This window comes from Ictidomys tridecemlineatus, chromosome 8, assembly GCF_052094955.1.
Source record: "Ictidomys tridecemlineatus isolate mIctTri1 chromosome 8, mIctTri1.hap1, whole genome shotgun sequence".
NCBI classification, from domain to species: domain Eukaryota; kingdom Metazoa; phylum Chordata; class Mammalia; order Rodentia; family Sciuridae; genus Ictidomys; species Ictidomys tridecemlineatus.
This window is the reverse complement of record NC_135484.1, coordinates 125,583,859-125,591,743: the sequence shown is the minus strand read 5'-3', so window position 1 is coordinate 125,591,743 and position 7,885 is coordinate 125,583,859. Positions and strand designations below refer to the sequence as shown.

Sequence of the window (7,885 nt, the reverse complement as noted above, 5' to 3'; positions counted from 1 at the left end):
GGGCACTCAACCACTGAGCCACATCCCCAGCCCTATTTTGTATTTTATTTAGAGACAGGGTCTCACTGAGTTGCTTAGCACCTCTCTTTTGCTGAGGCTAGCATTGAACTCACAATTCTCCTGCTTCAGCCTCCCAAGCTGTTGGGATTACAGATGTGTTCCACCTTGCCCAGCTATATATTAACTTTTAATCTGGAAGGAATCATCATTGGACTATGAGGCACTATAAATTCATTTTGGCAATACAAGTTTGCTGACAAAAAGTTTGCTAACATGCACCTTTTGAGTGCTTCAATGAGTTTGTTACTTAGTTAAGTAGCATGTACAGTAAAACAAGATGAACAGGTATTTGATTTTGAGTACAATTTGATTATGTATCTTGCTCACAATTATGTCCTTTTTTGGTTAAAGATATTTAACTAGTAAGGAAAACATGAAAAAAACTTTGAATGATTGATGTGAGATGTTTAAAGTAGGCTATAAAATTATTTTTCAAAGATATCTCCAACTTAGACTTATTATATTATGATTAGCCTTTGAAATCAAGTCCTGTACAATAAAAAAGTCATTCCTAAAGTTTATCATTTTCAGGAAACATCATTAAAATCAAAATGCTTCTTTCTTTCCTTTTCCCTTTCTTCACTGAAATTAGTAGTTGAAAATGTCCTTTGAAGGTGTGAAAGTTATACCTGGCCATGGAGAAAATTTTGAGTTCAGTGAATTCTGGTCTTAAGGACTTTGATTATATTTTATTGTTTGATCCCCTTTATAAGATCTTATCTGGAAGTTCTACAATGTCCAAACTACCACCTATGAATGAAAACATAAATGGCAAATGAACACATTACAAGGGAAGAGCATACATTTTAGCAAGATAAAATATTGACATAAAGGAATTAAACTTTTATTATTTTTTGGCTGGATGTCAAATAATTCTTTGTATTTTTACTATTAATATGATTAACCTGAAGAAAATATTTTAGCCACTATGAAAAGATAACCACTTACAAAAATTTAACAGTTAGTATTCAGACCTTTTTTTATTTTATCCATCTCTGTGCTCTTTTATAGCAGCTTGTTCAATCTCCATAACAATAGTTACTTGAATGAATTACCCAAGGACATAAAACTTTTGATTATTTATATCATAAAATATGATATAAATGAAATATCTGTTGTCTTCCCTTTTAGGAACTGCCTGCTTGAATGATTTAATCATGGATCTGAGAAGGAAGATAAAAAGCACAATATCAGTTATACTGTATGGAAATAAAAACTGGAATTCTTGTATTGAGTTTGTGTTATAAAGTTTTCATTGCCATAAAGTTTATCTGATATTGTACTTTGCATCTTCCTTGTTTAATAACATCTATTGTGTATTCACTCAATATAAAAATAATAGTCACTGAATAAGATTTATAAAAGCAGAACACATTTGTATAATGAAAATCATTAATAATCTCAAACCTAGAGATAATTCTAATTAATATTTTTGTTGTGTATTTTCTTATGCTTTGTATATACATATTTCAATGATAATAGAAAAATACTTTATATTTTATACTATGCCTATTTTATGTAATAAGATATTATGAGGATCATGAAAAAGTAATATGTATTTAAAATTAATTTTAGTGATGCAAAAATAAATAGATAAAACAAAATACATTCAGTATTCTTTATTCTGAAATAATATTAATTATTCTCACTTTCATTGATATACAAATTGTGCATATCCTAGAAGGTGAGTAATTATATGCATCTTATTATATATGAAAATAACTTATTTAAGAGAAATTTCAAGATAAATTATAATATTAAAATTGGAATTTCTTTACACTTACAATTTTTGCTGATGTTTTATGCTTTGTTATAAAAGATCTTATTTATATAATAATTTTTTGATATTGTGCCTTTGGTAACTGTTCATTTTATGAACTAAGGTTTTTTAATAATTGAATCGCAGAATAGTAATTATTTCTAAATTATGTTAAAGTGTCTCATTATTCCTAACATTTTTACTTATCATTTGACTTAATTATTTTATTGTGATGGTTAATAAGCCAGCTTATTGTTCTGTCCAAGATAACATTCTACTTTGCTTAATCTCCTTAAAATAAAGAGTGACCTTAAATACAGGCATGCAGATAAAATGGAGATGATCCATTTTATCCATCTCTTTACCATATAATATCCAAGGTTTAAATAAAATGTTACTAAATGCTTGTTTAAATATTCACACAGTGCAGATTTTTCCATTCATCCTGGTGGCTACATACAATAGTAGTTAAAAGCACAGGATTTTAATTGAGGCAGACCAAGAGTAGGCTTGTTCTGCCACTTATTACCTATACCATTGCAAGGCAAGTTATTTAACCTTTCTGAAATTCAGCATTCTTGTCTATAAAATGGATATGACTAATGAATTTATGTGGATTAAATGAAATGGGCAAGGCACTTAAAGATAAATACATGTTCTCATATGTTCCATCTGAAAGAGTTGATCTCATAGAACTACAGAACAAAATAGAAATTACCAAGAGCTGGAGCAGTTAAGGAAAGGGATTGGAGAGATGATGTTCAAAGATACAAAATTTCAGTTAGGTAGGAGCAATAAATCCAAGAGATCTATTGCATAACATGGTGAGTACAATTAATAAAGATATATTTAAATCTTGGAAAATGCCAACAGAGTTGATGTAGTGTTCTCATCACAAAAAATGACAATTACTTGAGATCATACAAATGTTATTAAATTCAGTCATTCTATTATATGTAGTATAGTGCAGAATTATATATATATATATATATATATATATCACTTTTTATACATAACATACAATTCTATGCCAATTAAAAATAAAATAATAATAAAATAGATTGGATTTCCTTAGAAATGTCCAAAATTCTGCCATAAGAATGAAAAGAGTTACATATGATTTTATAACAAAAACAAATGATAATTGTATTAAAAGGAAATGATACATAATAGTACTTATAAAAGCCCTTCATTATGAATCATTTTATGAATAATAATAATTAATACTGTTGAACAGTAATATTTTTATGTCATGCAATTTACATAGTTGAAAGTTTAAATAAAACATTCTTATTTGAATTGTTTTACATGTAAGCAAAATGAAACATACAGATAGTACATGTACAGATGTGTGTGAGCACATGATAATATATTTGGTAATTGTCAGATGCAAGACAAACAACAGAGAATTTTTAAATACATTATTCAGAGCTTTACCACTTTCCTATGGAAAATCTATTATGTAAGCATACTTCCTAGAAAACAGAAACTTATATGGCAAAGAAGCTTAATTATAAGAGAGCCTAGTTTTAGAATTTTTCTACTTGGAAGTATGGCTAAGCAAGTAATACTGACACAACCTATGGAAATCCCCATTGCTTTTGTAGTTTTGTTATTTGATATAAATATATTATTTCTTTTAAATATAGATGTGCTTTTTATCTAAGCAAATTAAGTGGAACATTTTATGCTATTAGTCTTATGCATGTTTACTCCTACTAATTTAATTATCTCTTGGGTAAATATCATCATATATTAATTTCATTAGTGTATTGCCTGGCATCCTTGAAGTTTTATCCATATAAATTTAATTACAGTAAGCAGAAAGGATAAATACGGTAAGAAGGAAGGATAATTTGCTTTCATTGACAGTGCCTTGGATGGACAGTAATTTTCATCTTCCATAATACAAAACCATTCAAAAGTCAGAAGAAAATAAATTGAATTAAAAGGAAAAACATTAGAAAACATATTGAATAAACTTAATGAAGTTCCTATGAGATTTCCACTTTCTTCAATCTTTCCAATATCTTTTATAACAAATATCTTGTAATACATCTAAACTATGTGTATTCTTATAAAACCTCTCTTCATGTGAAAAATCATGGATTAAATGCAATTGCTAAGATATAGGTATACTGAACTGTTGATGTTTTTTTTCTTACTGAGATAATGAAAGGAAATACATTAATGATTTTATTTGTCTCAACATCCTCTTTTCAGTTTTTCTATTGCATGCAGATTCACAAGCCAACTTTAAGTTCTAAGCACATAATAAACAGGATCTCAAAATTCTACCCTTGATGTTTCCAGCAAGTAGTGCCACAGCAATGAGAAGATTCAACAACACTTTCCATCACCTCAGTGGCTTTGTTCTAGTAGGTTTCTCTGAATGGCCCAAACTAGAAATGTTTCTTTTTATGATCATCTCTACCTTCTATATATTGACCCTTCTTGGAAATTCAGCTATCATTTTCTTGTCCCGCTTTGACACCAGACTCCACACCTCCATGTATTTCTTTCTGGCTAATCTCTCTTTTTTGGACCTCTGCTATACAACTTCCACAGTCCCCAAGATGCTGATAAATATACACTGTCACAAAAGAAGCATTAGCTATGTGGGATGTATAGCTCAACTTTTCATCTTCCTAGGTCTAGGATCTAGTGAATATGTACTTCTCTCAGTAATGGCCTATGATCGATATGTAGCTATCTGCCAGCCTCTCCACTACACAGTTATCATGCATTCTCGGCTATGCCAACAACTAGCAACAGTGGCTTGGATAACAGGTTTCAGCAACTCCTTGGTGCAAACAGTGTTGACTTTCTTATTACCTCGCTGTGGCCAATATCGAGTAGAGAGTTTCTTCTGTGAGGTACCTGCCATGCTTCAATTATCATGTGTGGATACATGGATCAATGAGGTGGAGATGTATGCAGCTGTGATCGTCATAAAGGTTATTCCTGTTGGATTAATTCTTTTCTCTTACATCAACATTTTCAGAGCAGTAGTAAGGATTCAGTCTTCTGAATGTTGAAAGAAGGCCTTCAACACATGTGGGTCTCATCTTTTGGTGGTCATCATGTTCTATGGACCTGCCATTAGTGGTTATGCATATATGGCACCCAAAAGTAACTCAGCAAAATTGAAGGGCAAGCTTCTTGCACTTTTCTATGGACTCATAACTCCAATGCTCAATTCCCTTATCTACACTTTGAGAAATAAGGATGTTAAGAGAGGAATAAACAAGCTACTAGGGAGACAACAAGAACAAGGGTGGAACATGGCTGAGGAGAATGCAGTCTTCTCACAATTCACACTCCACACTTCCACAATATCTACTGTTAATTGCCATCATTCATACCACCCCTCCAAATAGTGGTTGATGATGGCTGAATGAATATTCTCTCCCAGATATTAGAGCTATAAAAATAATGAATATTCACAAATGTTAGATGCCACATTCTGGTTAGTATATGTTGTCTTTTCTGGTGAATTTTTCAATTAATAAGCATATAACTTCTTAACCCACCACACATTAACACTACTGGAAAAGGTAGTAATCCTGAGACTTTTAAAACAATCAGGAAGATGACTGCTTGAAAAGACTAAATTAAGCCACAATGTAATGTACCAATAATCAAGCTGAAACTTCATTTCCTCTTTGTATATTTTTAGATTATTGGAAGCACAATATTTTTATATCTAATTTTATTTTAATCAACTTTAGGATGACATTCTCCATGAGTCAAGTGGATGCTATGGTCATCTACATTGTTCTGGAGAAAGAAGGGCATACACATAATAACTCTGTACAATGCTTCCAACTCATTTTTCATGTATCTGGTAGCTTTTGTAGCATATTTCTTTAACACTATATCTCAGTTTACAGAAGTTTTTCTTTATGGTTAAAACATGGAGAACACATGTACATGTACATATTTCAGCAATGGCCTATTGATCTGAGAGACATCTTGCTGCCAAATCAGTGTGTATTTGATTCTTGGTGTTCAAACATTTTTGATCAGCATTATCATAGCTATTCTTAGCAGGCCAAATTGATATGGAATAATTGATTTTTTTCTCCAAACTTAATGGCAAAAAATCCAATAGCTTCTGAGATTTTCCTTGTACATGGGGCAGATATCCTTGATACCTCATTTTAAGGACTCTATTATGTATTTGTTGGTGGATGAATGGTCTGTATTTTGATAAAAGTGTTTGGACTTGACACAATTAAGAGTCTCCTGTATGCACTCTGAAAATGGTCCAAATATCTAAAAGAACATTCCTATTGGCAATGTATCTCATTATGTTTGTATCACTTATTTTGTTATCTTTTTTTATAGGTTGTTGTGTACACATAGGAAATAGAGGTAAAAAAACAGACTGAATGTTCATTAAAGTGAGGTTACAATAGAAGAAGTGGAAAAGAGCATCCACTCTCAAAGATTGTAATGCAATAGATCATTTTATGAATGTGATATACACACCCTTTCCAGATGTTTCTGGGCAGTGGATATGTAGCTCATTCCTCTCACAAAATATAGAAAATGAGCAGTTTGAAGACATGATGAAAATTTATATCATTTTTCAAGTAATATGTACATAATCAGTTCTTCTTTCTCAATCCAACCCTCACAAATTTTAATACTATAAAAATAAAAATGCTATTGTTTTTTCTAACAATATGTGTGCATACATATTTGTGTATTTACAATTTGGGGAAGATATAAAGGGATTGAAAAATCAGTTTTCTAATAGTACAAAAATCCTAGTCCCAATTATTTCCAAGGAAAAATTTTAATCTGTCTTTTCACAAGAATTTCTACAAATGTGGTGTTTGCTATTTAATGAAATAGATAGGTAATTGATTTGGTAATCATATTATACTTTTAAAATACACTGATGTATTCTGTATTTCATTTTTCTTAAGATAAAAGTTGAAGTTCAACTGAAAGGAGTTACTTAATATTAAGATTAATATTAAACTAGTAGCTGAGTTATTGGATAGACAGAACTAAAAAATATGGAGAGTTCAATCTCCGTTTGGAGACCTGATATTAAATCAATACAGAAAAATGAGTGCTACTAGACAGTGACTATTCTGATTAGGCATCCACTGTGATTTTCCTGGTATCAGAAGCATGGAGTGAAATTTTAAATATCACAAGTACATACACAGACCATGAATTTTGGTGCCATTTCTTGGTAATATATGATAATTATAACTATGGGAATTTTCCATTAAAATTTTTGTTTTCAAGATTTTTTCTGTTATTAGATATAAGTGGTTCCCTTTATCATATTAAGGAAGTCCCCTCTATTGTTAGTATGCTACATATATTTTAAACATTTTTTTTTACTTTTTAAAAATATATTTATCTTTAATTGATAAAAATGTATATATTTATGGTATAAATGTGATGTTTGTTATATGTGTTCATTATGGAATGATAAAATTAAGCTAATTGACATATATATTACCACACATTTATCATTTGTGTATATTGAGAAAATTTAAAACATGCTCTCTAAGCAATTTTCAAGTGTACAGTAACTTAACTATCATAATCATTATGTGCAATAAACATTTGAATTTATTCATAATGTATACCTGAAATTTTGTATCCTTAGACCAACAAAATCTTTCCCAGTGTACTACCCACACCCATTACCCAGCCACTGATAACTATTATTCTACTCTCCACTTGTATTAATTCAACTTTTTTATATTCTACATAAAATGAGATTATGAAGAACTGGTCTTTCTTGTTTAACTTTACATCCCACAGGCTCAAGTCACAATGATAGAATTTCATCTTTTAACAGGGTTTAACAGTATCCTAACATGTATGTATAGCACAATTTTTAACTATTCACAAAATGATGAGACAATTAGGTTGAAATGGCATTTTTTCAAAGACTTTTTCTAAATATATTGAAATGGTCATAGTATTTACCTTATTTTTTTAATAAGACAATTACATAGTTCAAGGTAACAATAAGACATTCTATTTGGGTATAATCTGCTAATCATAGAAAATAATGAAACAAAAAGAACC

The 7,885-nt window shown here is 30.2% G+C and overlaps 1 pseudogene; it reads left to right on the top strand.

The window, feature by feature from the left end:
* Window positions 1-4,149: 4,149 nt before the first annotated feature.
* Window positions 4,150-5,199, top strand: LOC101965889 (olfactory receptor 2Y1B-like; annotated as a pseudogene).
* Window positions 5,200-7,885: the final 2,686 nt, after the last annotated feature.